Genomic DNA, 17,803 nt, shown 5'->3' with positions numbered 1-17,803 from the left:
GAGGGAAAGAAAGGGAGGGAAAAGAAGGGGAGAGGAGGAGGAGGAGGATGGGGCAGGACAAGTGAGGAGAGGCTGAGGGCTCTGCCCCTTTAAGGCCCGGCCTGAGCCGCTGGGCCGCCGACGGCGCCCGGCCCACACCGGAAGTGGGGCTGGCTCCGTCCGTCCGTGTGTGTGTGTGTGTATGGTGGGTGTGCGCGCCCAGGCTCCGCACGGCGCATGCGCGAGGTGTCAGGAGGGCCCGGCCCAGGAGCGGCCCAGGCCCGGCCTCCCCGGGGCCCCCACCCACACGGTAAGGCCGACGACCACCGGCGCGGGACGGACGGACGCCTCCGACAGACAGACGGACAGACAGACATCCAACCATCCATCCATCTAGCCATTCATTCATTCAATCGTATTTTTTGAGCGCTTACTGTGTGCACAGCGCTGGACTGAGCGCTTGGGAAGGACAAGTTGGCAACATAGAGAGACGGTCCCTACCCAAAAGTGGGCTCTATCTGTTCATCTGTCTATCCATCCATCTGTCTGTCTGTCTGTCTGTCTGCCTGCCTGTCTATCCATTCATTCACTCAATCGTGTTTATTGAGCGCTTACTGTGTGCAGAGCACTGGACTGAGCGCTTGGGAAGGACAAGTTGGCAACATAGAGAGGCGGTCCCTACCCAACAGTGGGCTCTATCTATCTGTCGGTCTGTCTATCCATCTGTCTGTCTGTCTATCCATTCATTCAGTCGTATTTATTGAGCGCTTACTGTGTGCAGAGCACTGGACTGAGCGCTTGGGAAGGACAAGTTGGCAACATACAGAGACGGACCCTACCCAACAGCGGGCTCTATCTGTCCATCTGTCTATCTGTCTGTCTATCTGTGTGTCCGTCTGTCTATCCATCCATCTGTCTGTCTGTCTATCTGTTCATTCATTCATTCAATCGTGTTTATTGAGCGCTTACTGTGTGCAGAGCACTGCACTAAGCGCTTGGGAAGTACAAGTTGGCAACGTATAGAGACGGACCCTACCCAACAGTGGGCTCTATCTATCTGTTCATCTTTCTATCCATCTGTCTGTTTGTCTGTCTGTCTATCCATCTATCTGTCTGTCTATCTATCCATTCATTCAATCGTATTTACTGAGCACTTACTGTGTGCAGAGCACTGGACTGAGCGCTTGGGAAGGACAAGTTGGCAACATATAGAGACGGTCCCTACCCAACAGCGGGCTCTATCTATCTGTCCGTCTGTCTGTCCATCTGTCTGTCCATCTATCTAGGGAAGCAGCATGGCCCAGTGGAAAGAGCACAGACTTTGGAGTCAGAGGTCATGGGTTCTAATCCCGGCCCCAGCAACTCTCGGCCGTGTGACCCTGGGCAAGTCACTTCACTTCTCTGGGCCTCAGTGACCTGGGTTCAAACCCCGGCTCTGCCAATTTGTCAGCTGTGTGACTTTGGGCAACTCACTTCACTTCTCTGGGCCTCAGTGACCTCATCTGGAAAATGGGGATGAAGACTGTGAGCCCCCCGTGGGGCAACCGGATCACCTTGTAACCTCCCCAGCGCTTAGAACAGTGCTTTGCACGTAGTAAGTGCTTAATAAATGCCATTATCATTATTATTATTATTATTATTATTATCAGCTGTGTGACTCTGGGCAAGTCACTTCACTTCTCTGGGCCTTAGTTACCTCATCTGTAAAATGGGGATTAAGACTATGTGCCCCCCATGGGACAACCTCATCACCTTGTAACCTCCCCAGCACTTAGAACAGTGCTTTGCACATAGTAAGCACTTAACAAATGCCATTATTATTATTATTCTCTGAGCCTCAGTGACCTGGGTTCAAACCCCGGCTCTGCCAATTTGTCAGCTGTGTGACTTTGGGTAAGTCACTTCACTTCTCTGGGCCTCAGTTCCCTCATCTGGAAAATGGGGATGAAGACTGTGAGCCCCCCGGGACAACCTGATCACTTTGTAACCTCCCCAGCGCTTAGAACAGTGCTTTGCACATTGTAAGCGCTTAATAAATGCTGTCATTATTATCTGGAAAATGAAGATTAAGACTGTGAGCCCCCCGTGGGACAACCAGATCACCTTGTAACCTCCCCAGTGTTTAGAACAGTGCTTTGCACATAGTAAGTGTTTAATAAATGCCATTATTATTATTATCAGCCGTGTGACTCTGGGCAAGTCACTTTACTTCTCTGGGCCTCAGTGACCACATCTGGAAAATGGGGATGAAGACTGTGAGCCCCCCGTGGGACAACCTGATCACCTTGTAACCTCCCCAGCACTTAGAACAGTGCTTTGCACATAGTAAGTGCTTAATTAATGCCATCATCATTATTATTATTATTATTATTATTTTCAGCCATGTGACTCTGGGCAAGTCACTTCACTTCTCTGGGCCTCGGTGACCTCATCTGGAAAATGGAGATGAAGACTGTGAGCCCCCCGTGGGGCAACCTGATCACCTTGTAACCTCACCAGCGCTTAGAGCAGTGCTTTGCACATAGCGCTTAACAAATACCACTATTATTATTATCTATCTGTGTGTGTGTGTTCATTCATTCAATCATATTTATTGAGCACTTACTGTGTGCAGAGCACTGTACTAAGTGCTTGGGAAGTACAAGTTGGCAACATATAGAGACAGTCCCTACCCAACAGAGGGTGTGTCAGACAGAGCCTGGGTGGCTTCCACCAGGGCCTGGAGGAAGCAGGGCTCAGGTTTTCTTGGTCTCTACAACACCTGACACTCCTAATAATAACAGTGGCATCTGTTAATGCTGGTAGTGGTGGTGCTGATGGCATTTGTTAATAATAATGACATTTATTAAGTGCTTACTATGTTCAAAGCACTGCTCTAAGCGCTGGGGAGGTTACACGGTGATCAGGTGGTCCCATGGGGGGCTCACAGTCTTCACCCTCATTTTTTTACAGATGAGGTACCTGAGGCCCAGAGAAGTGAAGTGACTTGCCCAAAGTCGCACAGCTGACAATTGGCAGACCCTGGATTTGAACCCATGACCTCTGACTCCAAAGCCCGGGCTCTTTCCACTGAGCCACACTGCTTCTCTAAGCATTTGTGAAGCACTTACTATGTGCAAAGCACTGTTCTAAGCGCTTGGGGGGGATACAAGGTGATCAAGTTGTCCCCTGTGGGGCTCACAGTCTTAATCCTCATTTTACAGATGAGGGAATGGAGGCACAGAGAATAATAATAATAATAATAATAGTAATAATAGCAATAATAGTAATAATAATAAGAAGAATGATGGCATTTGTTAAGCACTTGACATTTGTTAAGCGCTTACTATGTGTAAAGTACTGTTCTAAGCGTTTGGGGGGATACAAGGTGATCAGGTTGTCCCCTGTGGGGCTTACAATCTTAATCCCCATTTTACAGATGAGGGAATGGAGGCACAGAGAATAATTATAATAATGATGGCATTTGTTAAGCACTTACTATGTGTCAAGCACTGTGGGGGTGGTTACAATGTGATCAGGTTGTCCCCTGTGGAGCTCACAGTCTTCATCCCCATTTTATAGAGGAAGTAACAGAGGCACAAAGGAGTTAAAAGGGACTTGCCCAAAGTCACACAGCTGACAATTGGCGGAGCTGAGATTTGAACCCATGACCTCGGACTCCCAAGCCCGGGCTCTTTCCACTGAGCCACGCTGCTTCTCTGTGGACAGGGAAGGTAGTGACTTGCCCAAAGTCACACAGCTGACAAGTGGCAGAGTCAGGATTAGAACCCATGACCTCTGGCTCCCAAGCCCGGGCTCTTTCCACTGAGCCACGCTGCTTGAAGCACTCCTCTGATAGTAACGATGGCATTCGTCCGTCATTCGATTGTATTTATTGAGTGCTTAACTGTGTGCAGAGCACTGGACTAAGCGCTTGGGAAGTACAACTCGGCAACAGATAGAGACGGTCCCTGCCCACAACGGGCTCACAGTCATGTGCCAGCCACCCTACTAAGCGGTGTTGCTGCTTTATACTTCCCAAGCGCTTAGTGCAGTGCTCTGCACACAGTAAGCGCTCAGTAAATATGATTAAATGAATGAATCCAGGCTATTCAGGTTGGATACAGCTCCCGACCGGCATGGGGCTCACAGTCAAATAATAATAATAATAATAATAATAATAATAATAATAATGGCATTTGTTAAGCGCTTACTATGTGCAAAGCACTGTTCTAAGCGCTGGGGGGGATACAAGGCAATCAGGCTGTCCCACATGGGGCTCACAGTCTTAATCCCCATTTTACAGATGAGGGAACTGAGGGTCAGAGAAGTGAAGTGTTTGTACATATTTATTACTCTATTTTACTTGTACATATCTATTCTATTTATTTTATTTTGTTAGTATGTTTGGTTTTGTTCTCTGTCTCCCCCTTTTAGACTGTGAGCCCACTGTTGGGTAGGGACTGTCTCTATATGTTGCCAACTTGTACTTCCCAAGCGCTTAGTACAGTGCTCTGCACACAGTTAGCGCTCAATAAATACAATTGATGATGATGATGATGAAGTGACTTGCTCAGGGTCACACAGCAGACATGTGGCGGAGCTGGGATTTGAACCCATGACCTCTGACTCCAAAGCCCGGGCTCTTTCCATTGGGCCACACTGCTTCTCAATGATACTGATACTATAATGGGAGCAATTGAAAACATCACTGTGTGGGATAATCCTACAGTGAGAAATTATTTTTAAAGATTTAATCCAAATCTTCACTGATTTTAAGTTTTCTTTTAGAAGGGTAGGGCCACCCAAAGGGCCGGGGGGCGGGGGGGACATCGCCAAAATGCAAATCCTGCACCAAAAATTGTTCAGGCAAATAAAGATGGCAAGACAAATCATCAATCGTATTTATTGAGCGCTTACTATGTGCAGAGCACTGTACTAAGCGCTTGGGAAGTACAAATTGGCAACGCGTGCCAATTTGCAAGACAAATGGGGACAACAGTCTCCTCGGCCGAGGACAACTTACTCAAATGGCAATTTAAACAAAAAAGTAAGAGGGGGAACCCGAAGACCCATAGAAATGTCTGTCGTTGACCAAGACATCTGAAGTAACTGAGGCACAGAGAAGTTAAGCGACTTTCCTGAGGTCATCATCATCATCGATCGTATTTATTGAGCGCTTACTGTGTGCAGAGCACTGTACTAAGCGCTTGGGAAGTACAAGTTGGCAACCTATAGAGACAGTCCCTACCCAACAGTGGGCTCACAGACTAAAAGGGGGAGACAGAGAACGAAACCAAACATACCAACAAAATAAAATAAATAGAATAGATATGTACAAGTAAAATAAATAAATAAATAGAGTAATAAATGTGTACAAACGTATATACATATATACAGGTGCTGTGGGGAAGGGAAGGAGGTAAGATGGGGGGATGGAGAGGGGGACGAGCCAACAAGTGGCAGAGTCAGGAGTAGAATTCAGATCCATTTGACTCCAATCAATCAATCAATCAATCAATCGTATTTATTGAGCGCTTACTATGTGCAGAGCACTGTACTAAGCGCTTGGGAAGTACAAATTGGCATCACATAGAGACAGTCCCTACCCAACAGTGGGACTCCAAGCTCCGTGCGCTATCCATTAGGCCATGCTGCTTCTATATTGAGTGTTTATTGTGTGCAGAGCCCTGTACTAAGCTCTTGGGAGAGTCCACTATCATTCCCTGCCCACGAGTTGACAGTCTAGAGCATAATAATAAGAATGATAATAATAATCGGAGTATTTGCTAAGTGCAAGCGCTTAGTACAGTGCTCTGCACATAGTAAGCGCTCAATAAATACGATTGATGATTTGCTGTGTGCCAGGCACTGTACTAAGCGCTGGGGTGGATACAAGGAAATCAGGTGAAACACAGCCCCTGTCCCGTGTGGGACGCCCGGTCTCGATCCCCATTTTACAGGTGAGGTAACTGAGGCCTAGTGAAGCGACCTGCTCAAGGTCACCCAGCAGGCAAGTGGCGGGGCTTGGATTAGAACCCGTGACCTTCCGACTCATTCATTCATTCAATCGTATTGATTGAGTGCTTACTGTGTGCAGAGCACTGTACCAAGCGCTTGGGAAGTACAAGTTGGCAACGTATTCATTCATTCAATCGTATTTATTGAGGGCTTACTGTGTGCAGAGCACTGGACTAAGCACTTGGGAAGTACAAGTTGGCAACATTTGTTCATTCATTCAATCATATTTATTGAGCACTTACTGTGTGCAGAGCACTGGACTAAGCGCTTGGGAAGTACAAGTTGGCAACATATTCGTTCATTCAATCGTATTGATTGAGCGCTTACTGTGTGCAGAGCACTGTACTAAGCGCTTGGGAAATACAAGTTGGCAACGCATTCATTCAGTTGTATTTATTGAGCGCTTACTGTGTGCAGAGCACTGTACTAAGCGCTTGGGAAGTAGAAGGTCCGTACCCAACAGTGGGGTCACAGTCTAGAAGACTCTTCGGTCCGTGCTCTATCCACTCCGCCTTGCTGCTTCTGCAGATCCCTCTTTCTCTCCATGAGCCAAGAAGCCTTACTTCCTTCAAAGATCTTCCAAATTTTCCCTTCCTCCCCGAAGCCTTCCTGGACCCTTCCGACTCCCAAACCGAGGTTTCCTGGGGATGAAAGTCCCAAATTCAGTGGTCGGCTTGTAATAATAATAATAATAATAATAATAATGGCATTTGTTAAGCGCTTACTATGTGCCAAGCACTGTTCTAAGCACTGGGCGGGGGCTACAAGGTGAGCAGGTTGTCCCTCGTGGGGCTCACGGTCTTCATCCCCGTTTTGCAGATGAGGGAACTGAGGCCCAGAGAAGTGAAGGGACTTGAGCAAAGTCACACAGCTGACAAGTGGCGGAGTCGGGATTTGAACCCACGACCTCTGGCTCCCAAGCCTGGGCTCTTTCCACTGTGGTTAGCAAATAATACAGCAGCAGGAGTGGGCCGTCTATAGAGGGGACACAAACTACTGGGAACACATAAACCAGGTGGCTGAGAGCAGCTGATAGACGCCCTTTTCTGGCTTTGAATGATTAGCTAGGCCAACATCTGCAGGTGATAAGGATATCTATTAATGTTTGTTATATGTATATATATTTGTACGTATTTATTACTCTATTTTACTTGTACATATTTATTCTATTTATTTTATTTTGTTAATTTGTTTTGTTGTAAAATGTTTTGTTGTCTGTCTCCCCCTTCTAGACTGAGAGCCCGCTGTTGGTTAGGGACCGTCTCTCTATGTTGCCAATTTGGACTTCCCAAGCTCTTAGTACAGTGCTCTGTACACTGTAAGCGCTCAATAAATACGATTGAATGAATGAATGAATTGAGCACTTACTGCAGGCAGGGCACTGTACTTGGCATTCGGGATTGTAGAGTACAGTTAATAATATTAATAATGACATTTGTTAAGCGCTTACTATGTGCCAAGCACTGTTCTAAGCGCTGGGGGGATACAAGGTGATCAGGTTGTCCCACGGGGGGCTCACAGTCTTCATCCCCATTTTACAGATGAGGGAACTGAGGCTCAGAGAAGTTAAATGGCTTGCCTAAGGTCACACAGCAGACATTGGCGGAGCCGGGATTTGAACCCATGACCTCTGACTCCAAAGCCCGGGCTCTTTCCACCGAGCCACGCTGCTTCTCGAGGTTAGGCTTCTCAATTTCTAGACTGTGAGCCCACTGTTGGGCTCACAATCTTAATCCCCATTTTACAGATGAGGGAACTGAGGCACAGAGAAGTGAAGTATATATGTATATATTTTGGACATATTTATTTATTTATTTTACTTGTACATATCTATTCTATTTATTTTATTTTGTTAGTATGTTTGGTTTTGTTCTCTGTCTCCCCCTTTAAGACTGTGAGCCCACTGTTGGGTAGGGACCGTCTCTATATGTTGCCAACTTGTACTTCCCAAGTGCTTCGTACAGTGCTCTGCACACAGTAAGCGCTCAATAATTACGATTGAATGAATGAACTTCTTAACTTCTCAAGTTAGACATGTTCCCTGCCCCACACGAGTATACAGTCTAGAGGAAATAATGTAAATTAATGTGATGCATGTTAATACCGTGTTAAAATGTGTATATGCCGTGTGCCTGTTCAGAGACATTGTGCCTGGTTGTGAGGGTTTGTGTTTTCTGCTTGAGAATGTGGGATTTGGTTTTTTTTTTATGGTATTTGTTAAGCACTCCCCGTCTGGAAGACACTGTACTAAGCGCTGGGGTAGATACATGCCACTTCATGTTGGGATGTCCTTATGGCACGCTAGCTAATGATGATGATGATGTGGGCCGGGCCTATTAAATTCCTGAAAAGGAGCTCTATATGTTGCCAACTTGTACTTCCCAAGCGCTTAGTACAGTGCTTTGCGCACAGTAAGCGCTCAGTAAATACGATTGAATGAATGAATGGATACAAGCTAACCAAATTGGATACAGTCCGTGTACCAAATGGGACTCCCAGTCATAATCCCCATTTTACAGAAGAGGTAACTGAGGTTCAGAGAAGTGGAGACCGGCCCAAGGTCACACAGCAGACAGTTGGTCGAGTGAGGATTAGAACCCAGGTCTTTTTGACTCGCAGGCTGATGCTGTATCCTCTAGAACTTGTCACTTCATGTTGGGATGTTCTTATGGCATGCTAGCTAATGATGATGATGATGTGGGCCAGGCCTATTAAGTTCCTGAAAAGGAGGTGGGGCCTTTAATAATAATGATAATAATAATAGTAATAATGAAATAATAATAATAATAACAATAATGATGATGACGTTTGTTAAGCGCTTACTATGTGCGAAGCACTGTTCTAAGCGCTGGGGGGGATACAAGGTGATCAGGTTGTCCCACGTGGGGCTCACAGTCTTAATCCCCATTTTGCAGATGAGGTAACTGAGGCTCCGAGAAGTTAAATGACTTGCCCAAGGTCACACAGCAGACACGTGGCAGGGTGGGGATTAGAAACTCTTACCTCGGATTCCCGAGCCCGTGCGTGCTCTTGAGAAGCAGCGTGGCACAGTGGAAAGAGCCCGGGCTTTGGAGTCAGAGGTCATGGGTTCAAATCCCGGCTCCGCCACGTGTCTGCTGTGTGACTTTGGGCAAGTCACTTCACTTCTCTGAACCTCAGTTACCTCATCTGTAAAATGGGAATTAAGACTGTGAGCCCCTTGTGGGACAACATGATCACCTTGTTACCTCCCCGGTGCTTAGAACAGTGCTTTGCACATAGTAAGCGCTTAACAAATGCCATCATTATTATTATTATTGGCTCTGAGCCATGCTACTTCTCATACAATTGTATTTATTGAGCGCTTCCTGTGTGCAGAGCACTGCACTAAGCGCTCAATTTCCAGTACTGCTCTCATTGCCATCCTCATGGTTACAGCAGAGAGTGGAACTGGAGTCTAGATTTTTGTTTTGTTTTTAATTCTACTCATTAGGCGCTTACTCTGTGCCAGGCACTGTACTAAGCACTGGGGTAGCTATAAGCTGAATAGGTGGGACACAGTCCATGTCTCATGTGGGGCTCAGAACCTGAGTCCCCATTTTGCAGATGAGATAGCTGAGGCACAGAGAAGTGAAGCGACTTGCCCAAGGTCCCCCAGCAGCAAAGTGGCGGAGTCGGGATTAGAACTCGGGTCCTTTTGGCTCCCAGGCCTGTATTCTATCCACTAGGCCATGCTGCTTCTGTAGACTGAAAGCTTGTTGTGGGCAAGCAATCTGCTTAACAGTTCTGTGTTGTATTAATAAAAATAATAATGGTGGCATTTATTAAGCACTTACAATGTGCAAAGCACTGTTCTAAGCGCTGGGGAGGTTACAAGGTGATCAGGTTGTCCCACAGGGGGCTCACAGTCTTAATCCCCATTTTACAGATGAGGGAACTGAAGCACAGAGAATAATAATAATAATAATAATGATGGCATTTATTAAGCACTTACTATGTGCAAAGCACTGTTCTAAGCGCTTGGGAGGTTACAAGGTGCTCAGGTTGTCCCACGTGGGGCTCACAGTCTTAATTCCCGTTTTACAGATGAGGTAACTGAAGCACAGAGAATAATAATAATAATAATAATAATAATAATAATGAGAATGGCATTTATTAAGGGCTTACTATGTGCAAAGCACTGTTCTAAGCGCTGGGGAGGTTACAGGGTGATCAGGTTGTCCCACGTGGGGCTCACAGTCTTAATTCCCATTTTACAGATGAGGGAACTGAAGCACAGAGAATAATAATAATAATGATGGCATTTATTAAGCGCTTACTATGTGCAAAGCACTGTTCTAAGCGCTGGGGAGGTTACAAGGTGATCAGGTTGTCCCATGGGGGGGCTCACAGTCTTCATCCCCATTTCACAGATGAGGTAACTGAAGCACAGAGAATAATAATAATAATAGCATTTATTAAGGGCTTACTATGTGCAAAGCACTGTTCTAAGCGCTGGGGAGGTTACAGGGTGATCAGGTTGTCCCACGGGGGGCTCACAGTCTTAATTCCCATTTTACAGATGAGGTAACTGAAGCACAGAGAATAGTAATAATAATGATGGCATTTATTAAGCGCTTACTATGTGCAAAGCACTGTTCTAAGCGCCTGGGGAGGTTACAAGGTGACCAGGTTGCCCCATGGGGGGGGCTCACAGTCTTCATCCCCATTTCACAGATGAGGTAACTGAAGCATGGAGAATAATAATAATAATAATAATAATGATGGCATTTATTAAGCACTCACTGTGTGCAAAGCACTGTTCTAAGTGCTGGGGAGGTTACAAGGTGATCAGGTGGTCCCACGTGGGGCTCACAGTCTTCATCCCCATTTTCCAGATGAGGGAACTGAGGCCTAGAGAAGTGAAGTGACTTGCCCAAAGTCACACAGCTGACAAGCGGCAGAGCCAGGATTCGAACCCATGACCTCCGACTCCAAAGTCCGTGCTCTTTCCACTGAGCCACGCTGCTTCTCTAGAAGCACTTGTACTTTCCCAAGCACTTGGTACAGTCAGCGCCTAATCCCATTAAGGGACCTCAAGGTCTAGAAAAAGCCATGGTGAATAGGAAGGCCCTTTGGGGCCTGAAATTCTTTCATTCACTCAATTGTATTTATTGAGCGCTTACTGTGTGCAGAGCACTGTACTAGGCGCTTGGGAAGTACAAGTCGGCAACATATAGAGGTGGTCTCTGCCCAACAACGGGCTCACAGTCTAGAAGGGGGAGACGGACGACAAAACGAGACAACAACAAAACAACAACATATTTATTACTCTGTTTTACTTGTACATATTTATTCTATTTAGTTTATTTTGTTAATATGATTTGTTTTGTCATCTGTCTCCCGCTGCTAGACTGAGCCCGCTGTTGGGTAGGGACCGCCTCTAGATGTTGCCAACTTGGACTTCCCAAGCGCTTAGTACAGTGCTCTGCACACAGTAAGCGCTCAATAACTACGACTGAATGAATGAATGAAAGGAGTCAGCGTTGGCTGTCTGGAACTCCTGTTTCAGTCCAAAGTTGGGCAAGAGTGCGGTAACCGACTTCCTTATTGGCTTGCGAGGTGGTTTTATCTTCCTCTTGATGATATGTAGAAGAAAATTTCCTTTATAGGAGGGAGGAGAGCCCACCAGGAGTTGACGTGTAGAACGCGGAGGCTTTTAAAGCCATTCTTCCTATAAAGAAACCATTTTAAAGCAGTATAAGACGTGAGAGGGCCGAAAGCAACGTTGACATGAGAAAGGAACTGGTGAACGATGACTTCAGCCGGCCCGATGTATTGAAACATTCCTTCGTCTCCCCCTCATCCCCCTCTCCATCCCCCTCATCATCATCATCATCAATCGTATTTATTGAGCGCTTACTATGTGCAGAGCACTGTACTAAGCGCTTGGGAAGTACAAATTGGCAACATATAGAGACAGTCCCTACCCAACAGTGGGCTCACAGCCTAAAAGGGGGAGACAGAGAACTAAACCAAACATACTAACAAAATAAAATAAATAGAATAGATATGTACAAGTAAAATAAATAAATAAATAGAATAAGAAATACGTACAAACATATATACATATATTACAGGTGCTGTGGAGAAGGGAAGGAGGTAAGATGGGGGGATGGAGGGGGGATGAGGGGGAGGGGAAGGGAGGGGCTCAGTCAGGGAAGGCCTCCTGGAGGAGGTGAGCTCTCAGCAGGGCCTTGAAGGGAGGAAGAGAGCGAGCTTGGCGGGTGGGCAGAGGGAGGCCATTCCGGGCCCGGGGGGTGACGTGGGCCGGGGGTCGACGGCGGGACAGGCGAGAACGAGGTACGGTGAGGAGATTAGCGGCAGAGGAGCGGAGGGTGCGGGCTGGGCTGGAGAAGGAAAGAAGCCTTCATCTTACCTCCTTCCCTTCCCCACAGCACCTGTATATATGTATATATGTTTGTACATATTTATTACTCTATTTATTTATTTATTTTACTTGTACATATCTATTCTATTTATTTTATTTTGTTAGTATGTTAGGTTTTGTTCTCTGTCTCCCCCTTTTAGACTGTGAGCCCACTGTTGGGTAGGGATCATCTCTATAGGTTGCCAATTTGGACTTCCCAAGCGCTTAGTCCAGTGCTCTGCACACAGTAAGCACTCAATAAATACGATTGATTGATTGATTGAATTGCATTGTGGAGCCAAGAGAACTGGCCAAGATCATGGGAAGAAACGTTTGGGGGAAAGAGCCCGGGCCTAGGGGGCGGAGGACCTGGGTTCTAATCCCACCTCACTTCCCTTTTCTGGGCCGCAGCTTCCGCGACTGTAAAACGGGGATTCAGTGCCTAGAGAAGCAGCTCAATGGAAGGAGCCCAGGCTTGGGAGTCAGAGGTTATGGGTTCAAATCCCGGCTCGGCCAATTAATAATAATAATAATAATGTTGGCATTTGTTAGATGCTTACTATGTGCAAAGCACTGTTTTAAGCGCTGGGGGGGGTACAAAGTGATCAGGTTGTCCCACATGGGGCTCACAGTCTTAATCCCCATTTTCCAGATGAGGGAACTGAGGCTCAGAGAAGTGAAGTGACTTGCCCGAGGTCACACAGCAGACATGTGGCGGAGTCAGGATTTGAACCCATGACCTCCGACTCCAAAGCCCGTGCTCTTTCCACTGAGCCACGCAGTTCTCAGCTGTGTGACTTTGGGCAAGTCGCTTCACTTCTCTGGGCCTCAGTTCCCTCACCTGGAAAATGGGGGTGAAGACTGTGAGCCCCACGTGGACAACCTGATCACCTTGTATCCTCCTCAGTGCTTAGAACAGTGCTTTGCACATAGTAAGCGCTTAACATATGCCATTATTATTATTATTATTATTATTATTGTTTTGTCTTATGCCGTCAAGTCGTCTCCAACCCATAGCGATGCCACTGACACATCTCTCCCAGAAAGCCCCACTTCCACCTGCAATCGTTGTGTTAGTAACAGTTCTAACTCTATTAGAGTTTTTCCCTCCTACTTAAGTCTATAAAAGCCCCATGTGCGACAGGTATTATTGTCAGACCTAATTGGTATTTACCCTTAGTGCCTCGAAAAGCACATGCCACATAGTAAGTGCTTATTACTAGGATTGTATTAATAATAACAATTATTATTGTTGGGAAAAACAACCCGCGAAGAATTGGTGAGATTTCTGCTGGAGACTGCCAAAAACGAAGATCTAACACCCTTGTGGGTTTACTTTCCTAAGTGGAAAAAGGATGGGGAAGAAAAATAATTGTCAATAACCACGGGGAACAGAATGCAGAGAGATCACTAGTAGGGCTTGGTGAAGATTAAGTCCAACTATGCTGACTTTTTTTTTTTTAATTGAGACTGTGAGCTACAGGGACTGTGTCCAACCCGATTTGCTTGTATCCACCCATGTGCTTAGTATAGTGCTTGGCACATAATAATAATAATAATAATGGCATTTATTAAGCGCTTACTATGTGCAAAGCACTGTTGTAAGCGCTGGGGAGGTTACAAGGTAATCAGGTTGTCCCACAGGGGGCTCACAGTCTTCATCCCCATTCTACAGATGAGGTAACTGAGGCACAGAGAAGTAAAGTGACTTGTCCATAGTCCCACAGCTGACAATTGGCGGAGCCGGGATTTGAACCCATGACCTCTGACTCCAAAGCCACTGAGCCATGCTGCATCTCACATAGTAAGTGCTTAACAAATACCATTGTTATTATTATTATTATTATTGTTCCGTGACATTCTTGGACTTTGCAAATCAGAGGAAGCAGTGTCATTTATCTTCACTTCGGTCAGTGAAGTGAGAAGATGCTCCTAATGACTGATAACAATGCTGGATTGGATCAGCTACTTACTACGTGCCAAGCACTGTGCTAAGTGCTTGGGTAGACCCAGTTCCCGCCCCACGAGTCCCACGCTTAGGACCTGGTTTCTAACCCCAGCTCCACCACTTAATAATAATCAATCAATCAATCGTATTTATTGAGCGCTTACTGTGTGCAGAGCACTGTACTAAGCACTTGGGAAGTACAAGTTGGCAAGATATAGAGACGGTCCCTACCCAACAGTGGGCTCACAGTCCAAAAGACAGACACACGTTCATACATACCCACATACATCCATACACACATACACACACACTCCAGCACGGATGTACACCCCTTCCCACACAGCCACCCCCACATATGTACACACTCGCAGACACTCGTGTACACACACATCCTCAGATGTACACAAGCACCCAGACCCACACAGCGGAGGGCTGAGGATAAATAAGTAGCGTGGCTCAGTGGAAAGAGCCCGGGCTTTGGAGTCAGAGGTCATGGGTTTGAATCCCGGCTCTGCCAATTGTCAGCTGTGTGACTTTGGGCAAGTCACTTCACTTCTCTCTGCCTCAGTCACCTCATCTGTAAAATGGGAATTAAGACTCTGAGCCCCCCGTGGGACAACCTGATCACCTTGTAACCTCCCCAGTGCTTTGCACATGGTAAGTGCTTAATGAAGGCCATTATTATTGTTATATTACTATTAATGATGGTATTTGTTAAGTGTTTAGTATCATCATCAATCGTATTTATTGAGCGCTTACTGTGTGCAGAGCACTGTACTAAGCGCTTGGGAAGTATGTGCCCAGCACTGTTCCAAGCACTGGAGTAGATACAAGGCAATCAGGTTGTCCCACTTGGGGCTCACAGCCTTAATCCCCGTTTTACAGATGAGGTCATTTCGGCACCGAGAAGTGAAGTGACTTGTCCAAAGTCACACAGCTGACAAGTGGCGGAGTCAGGATTAGAACCCGCAACCTCTGACTCCCAAGCCCGGGCTGTTGCCACTAAGCCACGCTGCTTGTCACTTGTCCAGCAGCCACTTGTCTGCTGGATGACCTTGGGCAAGTCACTTCACTGCTCTGGGCCTCAGTTCCCTCATCTAGAAAATGGGGGTTAAGACTGTGAGCCCCCCGTGGGACATAGACTGTGTCCAACCCGATTACCTTGTATCTGCCCCAGTGCTTAGTACTCTTCCTGGCACCTAGTAAGCGCTTAACAGACACTATAAAAAATAGTGGTGCTTGTTTAGCCCTTACTATTTGCTAAACACTTAGATATGGTTCAGTTTAGATCAGACGCATTACCCATGCTACATGGGGATCACAGTTAAAGTTGGGGCTCACAATCGAAGTTGGAGGGGAGCAAGTATTTAATCCCCATTTTACAGGTGAGGAAATGGAGGCACAGGGAAGTTAATATTGTTAATAATAATAATAATAGCATTTATTAAGCGCTTACTATGTGCAAAGCACTGTTCTAAGCGCTGGGGAGGTTACAAGGTGATCAGGTTGTCCCACGGGGGGCTCACAGTCTTCATCCCCATTTTCCAGATGAGGGAACTGAGGCCCAGAGAAGTGAAGTGACTTGCCCAAAGTCACACAGCTGACAATTGGCGGAGCCGGGATTTGAACCCATGACCTCCCGGGCTCTTTCCCCTGAGCCAAGCTGCTTCCGTTAATGTACCTATATGTAATTTATTTATATTAATGTCTGTCTCCCCCTCTAGACTCGAAGCTCGTTGTGGGCAGGGAGTGTGTTTATTGTTATATTGTACTCTCCCAAGGGCTTAGTACAGTACTTCGCACACAGTAAGGGCTTGTGGCTAGAGAAGCCGCGTGACTCAGTGGAAAGAGCCCGGCCTTGGGAGTCAGGGGTCGTGGGTTCTAATCCCGGCTCCGCCACTTATCGGCCGTGTGACTTTGGGCAGGTCACTTCACTGAGCCCACTGTTGGGTAGGGACTGTCTCTATATGTTGCCAACTTGTACTTCCCAAGCACTTAGTACAGTGCTCTGCACACAGTAAGCACTCAATAAATATGATTGTTGAGAAGCAGCGTGGCTCGGTGGACAGGAGCCCGGGCTTTGGAGTCAGAGGTCATGGGTTCAAATCCCGTCCCTGCCAATTGTCAGCTGTGTGACTTTGGGCAAATCACTTCACTTCTCTGTGCCTCAGTTACCCCATCCGTAAAATGGGGATGAAGACTGTGAGCCCCCCGGGGGACAACCTGATCACCTTGTAACCTCCCCAGTGCTTAGAACAGTGCTTTGCACATAGCAAGTGCTTAATAAATGCCATTATCATTATTATTATTATTCTCTTTGCCTCTGTTACCTCATCTGGAAAATGCGGATTAAGACTGTGATCACCATGTGGGATAACCTGATTACCTTGTATCTACCCCAGTGCTTAGAACAGTGATTGGCTCATAGTAAGTGTGTAACAAATATCAAAATTATTATTGTTATTATTATTATTAATATTAATAGAATTAATGAAGTTAAATGGTTTTGTTCTCTGTCTCCCCCTTCTAGACTGTGAGCCCACGGTTGGGTAGGGACCGTCTCTATATGTTGCCAACTTGGACTTCCCAAGCTCTTAGTACAGTGCTCTGCACACAGTAAGCGCTCAATAAATACGATTGATTGATTGATTGATTGACTTGCCCAAGGTCACTGTGGAGGCAAGTAGTAATAATAATAATTATGGTACTAAGCACTTACTGTATGCCAAGGACTGTACTAAATACTGGTATGGATACAAGAAAATCAGGTTGGACACAGTCCCTGTCCCACGTGGGGCTCACAATCTCCATCCCCATTTTATAGAGGAGGAAACTGAGGCCTGGAGAAGCGAAAAGACTTGCCCAAGGTCACACAGCGGACAGGTGGCGGAGCTGGGATCAGAGTCCATAACCTTCTGACTCCCAAACCCGGGCTCTCTCCACTAGTCCATGCTGCTTTGATGTCTGTCTCCCCACTTCTAGACTGTGAGCCCATTGTGCGTGGGGATTGTCTCTCTTTATTACTGAATTGTACTTCCCCAGCGCTTAGTACAGTGCTCTGCACGCAGTAGGCACTCAATAAATACGATTGAATGAATGAATGCTTGCCAGCGTGGTGAAAGGGGGATTTGAACCCAGATCTCCTGACTCCCCACCCTAGCCTCTTTCCACTAGGCCTTGCCGCTTCAGTGGGGAAGGTTTCTGACTAAAGTACCACCCGGGGGATTCATTCATTCATTCAATCGCGTTTATTGAGCGCTTACTGTGTGCAGAGCACTGTACTAAGCGCTTGGGAAGTACAAGTTGGCAACATATAGAGACGGTCCCTACCCAACAGCGGGCTTACAGTCTAGAAGGGGGAGACAGACAACAAAGATGCTGCAGAGTGGGCAGACTCAGCAGGAATCCTGCAGAATTCCTGCAGAATTGGGCCGTGGTGACCAAGGGATGCCCTGGTGGGTCATGTTTTGTACAGATTTATTTCTCTA

General features: G+C 46.5%; 1 protein-coding gene across 1 annotated transcript in view; it reads left to right on the top strand.

Moving 5' to 3' along the window:
- Positions 1-272: 272 nt before the first annotated feature.
- VPS8 (VPS8 subunit of CORVET complex) overlaps positions 273-17,803 on the top strand; it is a 367,622-nt gene continuing 350,091 nt past the window's right edge. Inside the window, exon 1 of the mRNA XM_038743795.1 lies at positions 273-289. The gene's annotated coding sequence lies outside the window, so the exon portion shown is untranslated. The remainder of the gene's footprint in view (positions 290-17,803) is intronic.

Source organism: Tachyglossus aculeatus, chromosome 1 (genome assembly GCF_015852505.1).
Source record: "Tachyglossus aculeatus isolate mTacAcu1 chromosome 1, mTacAcu1.pri, whole genome shotgun sequence".
Classification (NCBI taxonomy): domain Eukaryota; kingdom Metazoa; phylum Chordata; class Mammalia; order Monotremata; family Tachyglossidae; genus Tachyglossus; species Tachyglossus aculeatus.
Note: the sequence above shows the minus strand (reverse complement) of the source record. Positions and strands in the feature narration are given on the sequence as shown.